Source organism: Halyomorpha halys, unplaced genomic scaffold (genome assembly GCF_000696795.3).
Source record: "Halyomorpha halys isolate HHAL.00 unplaced genomic scaffold, Hhal_1.1 Scaffold3.1, whole genome shotgun sequence".
Classification (NCBI taxonomy): Eukaryota; Metazoa; Arthropoda; class Insecta; order Hemiptera; family Pentatomidae; genus Halyomorpha; species Halyomorpha halys.
In genome coordinates, this window is record NW_027115249.1 from 1,817,179 (window position 1) to 1,826,380 (window position 9,202).

At 29.5% G+C, this 9,202-nt stretch overlaps 1 protein-coding gene across 2 annotated transcripts in view; it reads right to left on the reverse strand.

Moving 5' to 3' along the window:
* The window catches only part of Trpgamma (Transient receptor potential cation channel gamma), a 980,713-nt gene that overhangs the window by 962,648 nt on the left and 8,863 nt on the right, over positions 1 to 9,202 (reverse strand). The window lies entirely within an intron of this gene.

A 9,202-nucleotide genomic window follows, 5' to 3' on the forward strand; every position in this document is an offset into this window, starting at 1 on the left:
ATTTAGATAGTTATTAATCCTTATTTTGAACCTCATTAAATCATAAACAAATAGAAACTACTAAGCCTAAGTACAGAAATAAAAACAGATCCTTCCCGGCCAGACCCGCCCCACTAAGACCCCCAGAGAGCGACGGTACTATATCACTTCTGGTATATTTGGTTAAAACGGGAAAAGAAGACTTTAAGATAATTAAATAGAGCATTATGTACCAATGAGGGCACTGACACCGACAGGACGGCCAGAACGCAGACGCACACAAACAGACTCAGACTTGACGGAGAATAAGTACATAAATTATTTGAATCAACAAACCTGGTGAAACCCACCACCATCAGACAGATACAAAATACAGACTACCCCTTTCCAAATGATCAAATTTTCTCAGCCCACTCTTTAAATGCATTACCAATGCAAAACCCATTGGTATTTTCATCATGACTTCATCCCCACTCACCAATGGGACTTACATGAAAAAATAAATTATTTTATACATAAATCTTCAAGAGCATACTAAAGCGCTGCCCCCTTGTTCATCCACCTAAAAGATGATACACAGCGCCTTCTACAAAATTCCACACTGCGGAAGATCGTTCGGACTACAGCCTAAACCGCTGACTCTTCACAAATTACTTGATATCCCAACGATGCCAGACTTCATCAGGAGGAGACATATTGAATTCCTGGACTCGTTGAAATATGAGCCCAACCCACTATTCTAGACGTTGCAACCAGCGCCCCCACCAGTGCGGTGGTAAGAGGCACCATTATAGCTACTTGGGCAGTATTAGTCTGTAAATATTGTAAATAGTCGTAGATTTAGGCCTAGTTTTTACGTTCATTATCTCCTACTAGTGGTATACAACCATACCATTAAATATCATATAGTTTATCTCAAGTTATAAAGTCAAACACTCATTCACTACATTCCTTTTTTAAAATGTAAAATTTCAGTGAAACAGTAAGATACCTGGAAATTCACCTCGATCGACGCCTTACTTGGAACCACCATATCAACATCAAAGCTATGGAAGGTTATAGCAATGTTATATCCTATCCTAAATAGAGTGTAGCGAGAGGGGCGAGAAGGAGCATGAGGTTCAACCACAACCCACCAAAGCGCAGCACCTCGAGCCTCATTGAAGTACTCAAATTTACAAAGTACTCTATTTTGTAAATACATATAGTTATTTTTATATATTATTAATGTCTGTCGCTTCATCCCGGCAACCAGTATAGCTGATCCTGTCTCTCCTCAGTTCTAGTCCGTCCGCTTCATCTCGGCAACTAGAACTGTTACTCTGCTCAGACTCTTTCTTACCTAGACCTCCTCTACCTATGTCAGTGTCAAGAGCTCATCCCCTGGCACGGCCGTTCCTTTCTTCCTAACTTACTATTGAATACGCCTTGTTGAGGGCCTTCTTTAAAGTGGTCAACAGGCTGGAGAGCCACCTAAGACTAGACAACTTCGACAAGAGGATCAAAATTAAAACTTCTTATTTTTAAAACAATTCTTAGACCACTGCTGATGTATGGACATGAATTCTGAGGAGTGACATCCTTTACGAAAAGGAAAAAATTACAATATTTTCAAAATAAAGTCATAAGAATTGCAGTGGATGCTCCTTGGTTTGTAAGAAACAGCCAATTGCATCAGGAATTACAGATGGAGACAATTTCATAAAACAAAAAGGTTCATAAAGTTCCACTACCAGTTTGACGGTATAAAGGAGCAGTGTCCTACAACTTGGGAAACCCAACCACAACCTGACGACTGAAGCCCAGGCTGCTGCAGGACATCTTATTATAGATTCTGTATTTATCGGTTCTGTTATTGTCAGTCTAAAATTTAATTTTATCTTAATTTCCTTTTTTTCTCTTAATTTTTTTTCCCATTATAAGTCAATTATATTATATTTATTAAATCCATAAATGTCATTGTTTTTGTTACTAACGTTTTATTTAATCTTTAACTAAAAATTATTATTTTAATCTGTTTATTTTATCTTAATGTTTTGTTTTATTTATAACATTGTATATAGTTAGGGGTGTCTCTTGTATGAGACTAGACCACCATAATCAATTGTTAAAAAAAAAAAATGTACCTCTCACATTAACCATGCAAGGCCCACCAGCCAATCAGGTATTAACTAAACAAATAAAAACTAACTTCACAGATAAAAACAAAACCCCATTACACAGGATCTGTTAAATACAAAATTATACTTCAAATAAAAGCTTTAGAAAAAAAAATAAAAATAATGTATTCACATAATAACTTATCATATTACCCCTCTAATGAATTGTAAACACATGATATTCAATTATGAACACTTTTTATTTAATGTACCAAATATAAACATGAATCTAGTATTATTACAAGTAAAATAAAACTGGCTATTACATTAAACATTAAAGTGATCATATTTTATTATTTTAAAAGCGATAGAGTCTTTTCATTTATTTTCACTTTAATTCATATCATGCCCCTACAAAATTTATATCTTCAACATTCAAAAACGATAAAACGCCTGAAAACACATTTCATATATTCATAGTAATAAAGTCTACTGGTTTTCCTATGCGAGGACTCTGCTATAATATTTTAGATATGTTCGAAATATAACCGATATAATGCTCATTCATATATACAGTAAAATATTATGAAAGAAAGTCAAGATTATTATTCAATAACAATATTTTACAACCGAATGCCTTATTTATGTAAAAAAGATATTTAGACTTTTTTTATCACATAACAAATCCCATCTCTAGTTATGAATAATAAATTAGACGAGAACTTAAACTATGAAGAGCAAATAAGCAAGAGCCAATTATCTAACTCAATATTTATTTATTTTTTAATAATTTATTTATTGATATTTACAACTATATACACATCAAGTAAATTTGCTGTAAGTGATCTTATGACATGATAAAAACATGTAGAGAATCTACCCATTGATAGAACTCCAACAACATTTCTAAAGGTGAAGATCTCGAGGCCATCTTCTTTTCAGACGCCTAGGAGGATTATTAGATAGTGAAGGAGAAGCCAGGTTAGAAACTAGTTTGTTTGGGTGGTTGGGAAGTTTATTATGGAAGGATTGGTATCTGGTTCTGGCCAAATCGGCAACATATGGAATATTGAGGTCCTGATGGATGATTTGATTTGTGACAAAGTAAGGAGCATTAAGGATTTTACGAATGATTTTGGACTGTAAGGATTGGATTCTTGAGGAATTAGATGGTTTAGTGGAGCCCCATATCTCAACTCCGTATGTCCAAATAGGCCTTATAATAGTCATGTAGATCAGTCTTTTGTAATGGATTGGAAGTTTGGACCGTTTGTCTAGTAAATGTTGTAATAGTCGGAATCGATGAGCAGTTTCCTGTCTTTTCAGCCTCATACGAGGACTCCATGTCAGTCGTTTGTCCAGATTTAGTCCTAAGTAACGGATCTGTTCAACAAGAATAATGGGGTATTATTAAAAGATACTGTAGGGCAAGACGAAGGTTTATGACGAAGGGTAAATGTGATTTATTGGGATTTTTTTAATCCTCCAGTTTTGGCACCATTCTTCAAGGGTAGAGATGTGGGATTGGAGGGATTGGGATACAATGGAAGGATCATTATTCACTGACAATAGGCAAACTCAATAATATAAATTAATTTCTGATAAATATATATTTAAAAAAATAACTGCGTTTACCATATAAAATTGAACTGAGATATAGAATGACATATAAGTTAAATATTATAACCATAAATGAAGATAGAAAGAATTTAAAAATACAATTGAACAGTTTCAATGATGAGAGAGCTCTAGCAATCCTGCAAGAAATGAGTACAAAAAAATATGAAAAATGAGATAACCAAACTACGAGCTAGATAGCTAAATTACAAATTTACAAGCTATAAGATCTTAGTGAGTACAATTTAGGGTTAATATAAGCTGATGGATAGCTGGTTACTTATTATGTTACTGTTACTTAAAGATACAGTAAGCTACATTACCAATTATATGTATTGAACCCTAAATTGTACCCACTAAGACCTCATCGCTAAGCCGTGCATGAACCTAAATTTTAGACGGGCTACAAATTTTTCGTGAGAACCTTCACTAGGTACTTTTTCACTTTTTAAAATCATTAAGTTCAAAAATTGTATTAAGATTGTCCCTGAGGATGGCCGGATTGCCGAAACGTCGGACTTGTAAGGAAAATAAAATGTGTTGAGACTAAAATGTATAAACATTTATTTATTTATTTAAAAACCTTAAATAGTCTCAAGAAAGTATCTAAGATTATAAATAAAATTATTTATTCTGTTACTGTAGCCATGAGTAAGCCCCCCTAGGTAGAAAAATCTGACGTTTGAACGAGATCTCGAAAAAAAATCACCTCCTTGTATAGCCGTTGGTCTAACAACAATACTTCTTAACAAAGTACTGAACCCTTCAAGGGTTGTGACGGTACATATTTTATTTTATTTTTCAAATGGCCAAGGTATTAAAATAATTAATTTAGTTATGTAATTTTTAATTTGACGTACGACACATATTACTACGTAACTTCTTTATAATTTCGTCTTTCGTAATAAGTGGATCATTTTATAATAATTGATTTAACTTTTAATAATAATTTTTATTTTTTTTTTAATTATAATTTCTTAAAATAGTTATTTATTTTATTTCACTGAAGAAAGTGAATAAAATCTTTCACTTATTAGTGTTAAAATACACATTCATACAATATATACAGAAATAAAAGAACGAAAAAAAAAATGTAAACAGTAATCACTGAATTAAAAGAAAAAATAAATAAATTTAAAATTAGATTTATTTTTTATTTATATACTTGTTTGAGAGTGGTTTGGTTTCTTTAAAACAATTTTGATCCTTATTCTCTCAACTTTATTCTTTTTAAACTTCCGACGTTTCGACCCCTTAGGTCATTTTCAAGGATTCCTTATTTTGTTTTCATTTTTTCCTTTAAAATTCTTTAAATGCCGGCTAATTGCCTTTGTCCCATAAATTCTTCTATAAAATTCCTTTCCAAATTTAAAACTTTTATTAACCACTCTTCTTACAACTACTTTCATTTGCTAACTCCAAACAAATAAATTTAAAATAATAATAATAATAAAGAAATGTATAAATGAAAAGAAAAACACTATCATTATTTGTACAAATAAAAAAATGAATCTATATCAAAAATAAAATAAAATAAAACTGATCACGTGATAAAAAATTAATAAAATAAATAAATACAATAATTTATGTTCAAGAAAAAGAAAATTAAATTAAAGCTACAATAAAATAAGTACACATTTATTTATTTATTACAATATTTACAAATTATCTTTTAACGGTAAGAATTTATTGCACAGCTCCCAAATATTTCTGTGTGAAAATCTACAGTTTTAATACCTTCATGTTACTCCGAAAAGTTTTTTTTAATTTAATTCAGTAAGATTCCCATTCATTACAAAAAATTAGTATACACTACAATAATCAGACCAATTTGGACATATGGAATTGAGCTCTGGGGCTCCACCAAACCATCAAATTCTTCCCGCATCCAATCGTAACAATCCAAAATCCTACGTAAAATCCTAGATGCTCCTTATTACGTCACAAATAAACTCATTCATAAAGACCTTAACATCCCATTCGTTGCAGATTTGACCCAAAACAGATATGCATCTTTTTATTCCAAACTCTTAACCATCCTAACCCATTAATTCTTAATCTTTCATCCTTAACAATCCCTGATAATCCTCCGAGGCGTCTGAAAAGAAGATGGCCACGGGACCTTCTAATTTAAATTAATGTTTGAAGTACCACCAATGGGTGGTTCCTTCCCAAGATTTTCAAGTGTGTATGAAACATACTACATATTTACCTATTGTATTATTTCGTACAGTTGTAAATTACAATAAATAAATAATTAAAAAAAAAAAAAATTCAGTATGAATCTTTCCTTCCATAGTCATTGACCACGAAACTTATTCATCAAGTTAGAACACAAAACTTTAAATAATTTTTAATTGTAGGAATTAATTTTTCCATCCAATACGGGTTTAGAAGAAAGAATAAAATAAATCAGATAATAATAAATATTTAATATATAAACAATATAAACAATCACAAAATAAATGTTGTCCATTATAACTATATCTCTAATTTATATATTCACAGGAAAAGATTCTGCAACAGAAAATTGACAGTTGTTCACTTTTGAGCTTTCCTTGTTTTCAAATCATTTTTAAAAGCTTACTTGATAAAAACCAGGTTTCAAATAAAAAGGTAACGTTTTTTCATAAATTTCATTTTGTATTTTCCATTGTTTGTCTGTTCTTTTGAAAGCAGAAATTTTTAACATATTAATATTTCACCAACAGGTAAATTAAAAAATGGTAATTGTACTGGACATCCTCAGGTTAGCGTTCATATTATTATGTATTTTGCCAGAGAGAAGTTTTTGTTTTTGTTTTTATTTTAGTGTGTAATATTACATTCTGTATATATTATTATATAAATAATAAAAAGGATAAAAAATTAAATAAAAATAATTATAAAAACAGTAAATTTAAAGTACAATAATGTCTTAAACACAAAAACACAGATACTCGTAATACATTTAATTATTGGTATGAAACGAATTTCGAAGACGCCACCTTGTGTATAATATAACTGCCTTTGTTAATCGAAATTATAATATATTTTTACGATTTCAATTCCTAAAATAGTTTCTTAGTATAACTAAACGGTTTAAAGTTAAATATGGAAAACTCATAATTCAGATTTCGGTCCCTTGTTCGTTATACTGTGCATGGGGAAAAATCATATATCATTCGTAAAACAGTACTTGTGTCGTTTATTAAATAATCACTTAAATTTAATACAGATTGTCGGAAACTGTTATTAACCACTTGAAGTACAAAATAACATTTAAAATAATAATCTATAATATTCTATTTAATCATATTTCTTGCTGGTATTTTCAAGTAGCAGGAACAAAACTGCTATGTTTAATAAAGTTTCATGTTTGCATTTTTTTTATTTATTTATTTTTTTTTTTATGCAGATGGTTCTGGTAAATAAGTGCGGTAAAAACCAATTAGATAAAAATTAAACCATTTATTGTGAGGCAATGTTTGGCCACACTTTACAGAGCTAAAAAAGATACAAACAACTAAAATAATGGATCAAAGAGAGATAACAGATAACATGAAATAAATATAAACTAAGATATGACTTAAATTATTTGAAATATGTAAAAATAAGCAAAGTAAATTAAAGAAAAAAGAAATAAGACGTAAAGTGAAAAGTAGAAATAAAAAAGAATTACAAAAGGTATTAGACAATTAAAGATTGAGTAAATAATAACATATAAAAAATTAAATAAAAGAGAAATGTAAAAATACAGTACACACTTAAAAATTAGAACGAAATAATGAAAAAAATAGGACGCCTTATATATTTAGTTGTTTCTATCTTTTTTAGCCCTGACGAAGTCCTGCAAAGTGGGACGAAACGTTACCTCATAGTAAATAGTTTAATTACTATCTGAGTATTGTTTTTATCCGCACCCCGAAGGTGGCTCTTCCTTTTATTATCACACATGCTCAATAAACAATTTTCCAATATGTTTTATTTTTTATTTTTTAAATCATATTATATATAAATGATTAATCGTATGTGAATTAAAAACACATGTACCTTGTCAGCGGTCAAGAAAATAAAATAGTTTCAACTATTGATTGATATTTTCTATTTTTAGTAATCTATTTTCTAGTTTCGACCCACATTGCAGATCTTCATCAAGGCTGTTGTGATTCCAAGAGATGTATACTAATAAACAAAAAGTTTGACTTGTCACTATTTTTTGTCTTAGCAGCCGAAAATATTTTTTTCTGTACTAGCAGAAATATACTGCACTAGTATCCAGGGTTATGAAGTTGTCTTGAAAACCTGCCGGCACGTTGCACTCTTTATAACACTCTATATGTCTAAGCATTTCGTTCGGAAGCCTAAAGCCTAGTTCTACAATTAAAGGGTCTATCTAAGAAACTAAAAAAAAAAATTAAAACCTGCCTATTGTAAATGAGACTAGAGATTTTATTATTAATGAGGTGTAGATAGTTGCCGTAGATTAATGATTGGAGAAGTTTGTCGGGGGTGCGGTCAGCAAAGAACAACATAAATGTTATTTCTCTAAATGTTGTTGTTATCTCTTTTGTTCTATAGCCCTGATGAAGACCTGAAACTCAGGTCGAAATGTCGGCATAAAATAAATAAATATGGTTTTGTTAAAATTAAAACCTGCCAACTATAAATGAGACTAGAGATTATATTATTTTTATTATTATTTTTTTTTCATACACATAGTTTGATTATGTTCATTTTCTTTATCCTTCTATTTGTAAATATTTTAAGAGAGATTTTATGAACTTTGTTTTTTTATTTTATTTCTTTCATTAATATATTTATTTTCATTCTTATTTTATTTTATTTTAGTATGAATGTGATCATACTATTACCTATTGGCCACAATAGTGTGGCAGATTGTAATATCTATCAATTAAATAAAGTTTAAAAAATCCTGACTATGATGAGTGTAAACTCGGTAACTGATTGTGAAAAGTGGTGTTCGGACAACAGAAAGTATTAGGGAAAACGGTGCTAAAAAATTCAACAATATAAAAGTACATAAATATTTTTATTTATTTATTTTTTTTACATAGTTTATTGAAAATTTGACAGTTTGAAGTTTAAAAAAAAATTGTTTTCTTTTACATCTCCTGTAATGCTAAGTGATGATTTAATTTGTTAAAATTATAAGATTGTTCATTAAAAAGTGAAAAAAGTATTAATAAAAATAAAAAATACAATTTGTATGGATATATTTAAAACGTGATAAAAAAAAAAAAATGAGCTCACTAATAAAATTGGTATTATACATATTTCTAATATTAATTGAATTATTTTTATATAATTGATATGATTTATACAATAGATATTATGTATTTTTAATTGCAACAAAATATATTATAAACACTTCCATAGAGATTAAATTACTTGATATCGAAACTGTAAATATTTCCACTTTCTATTTTAACGGTGATTGCAATAACTAGCCTATAGATCGGGAAGTTATAAGACCTTTACACAAGTGCACTTTTATTTTAAAACAA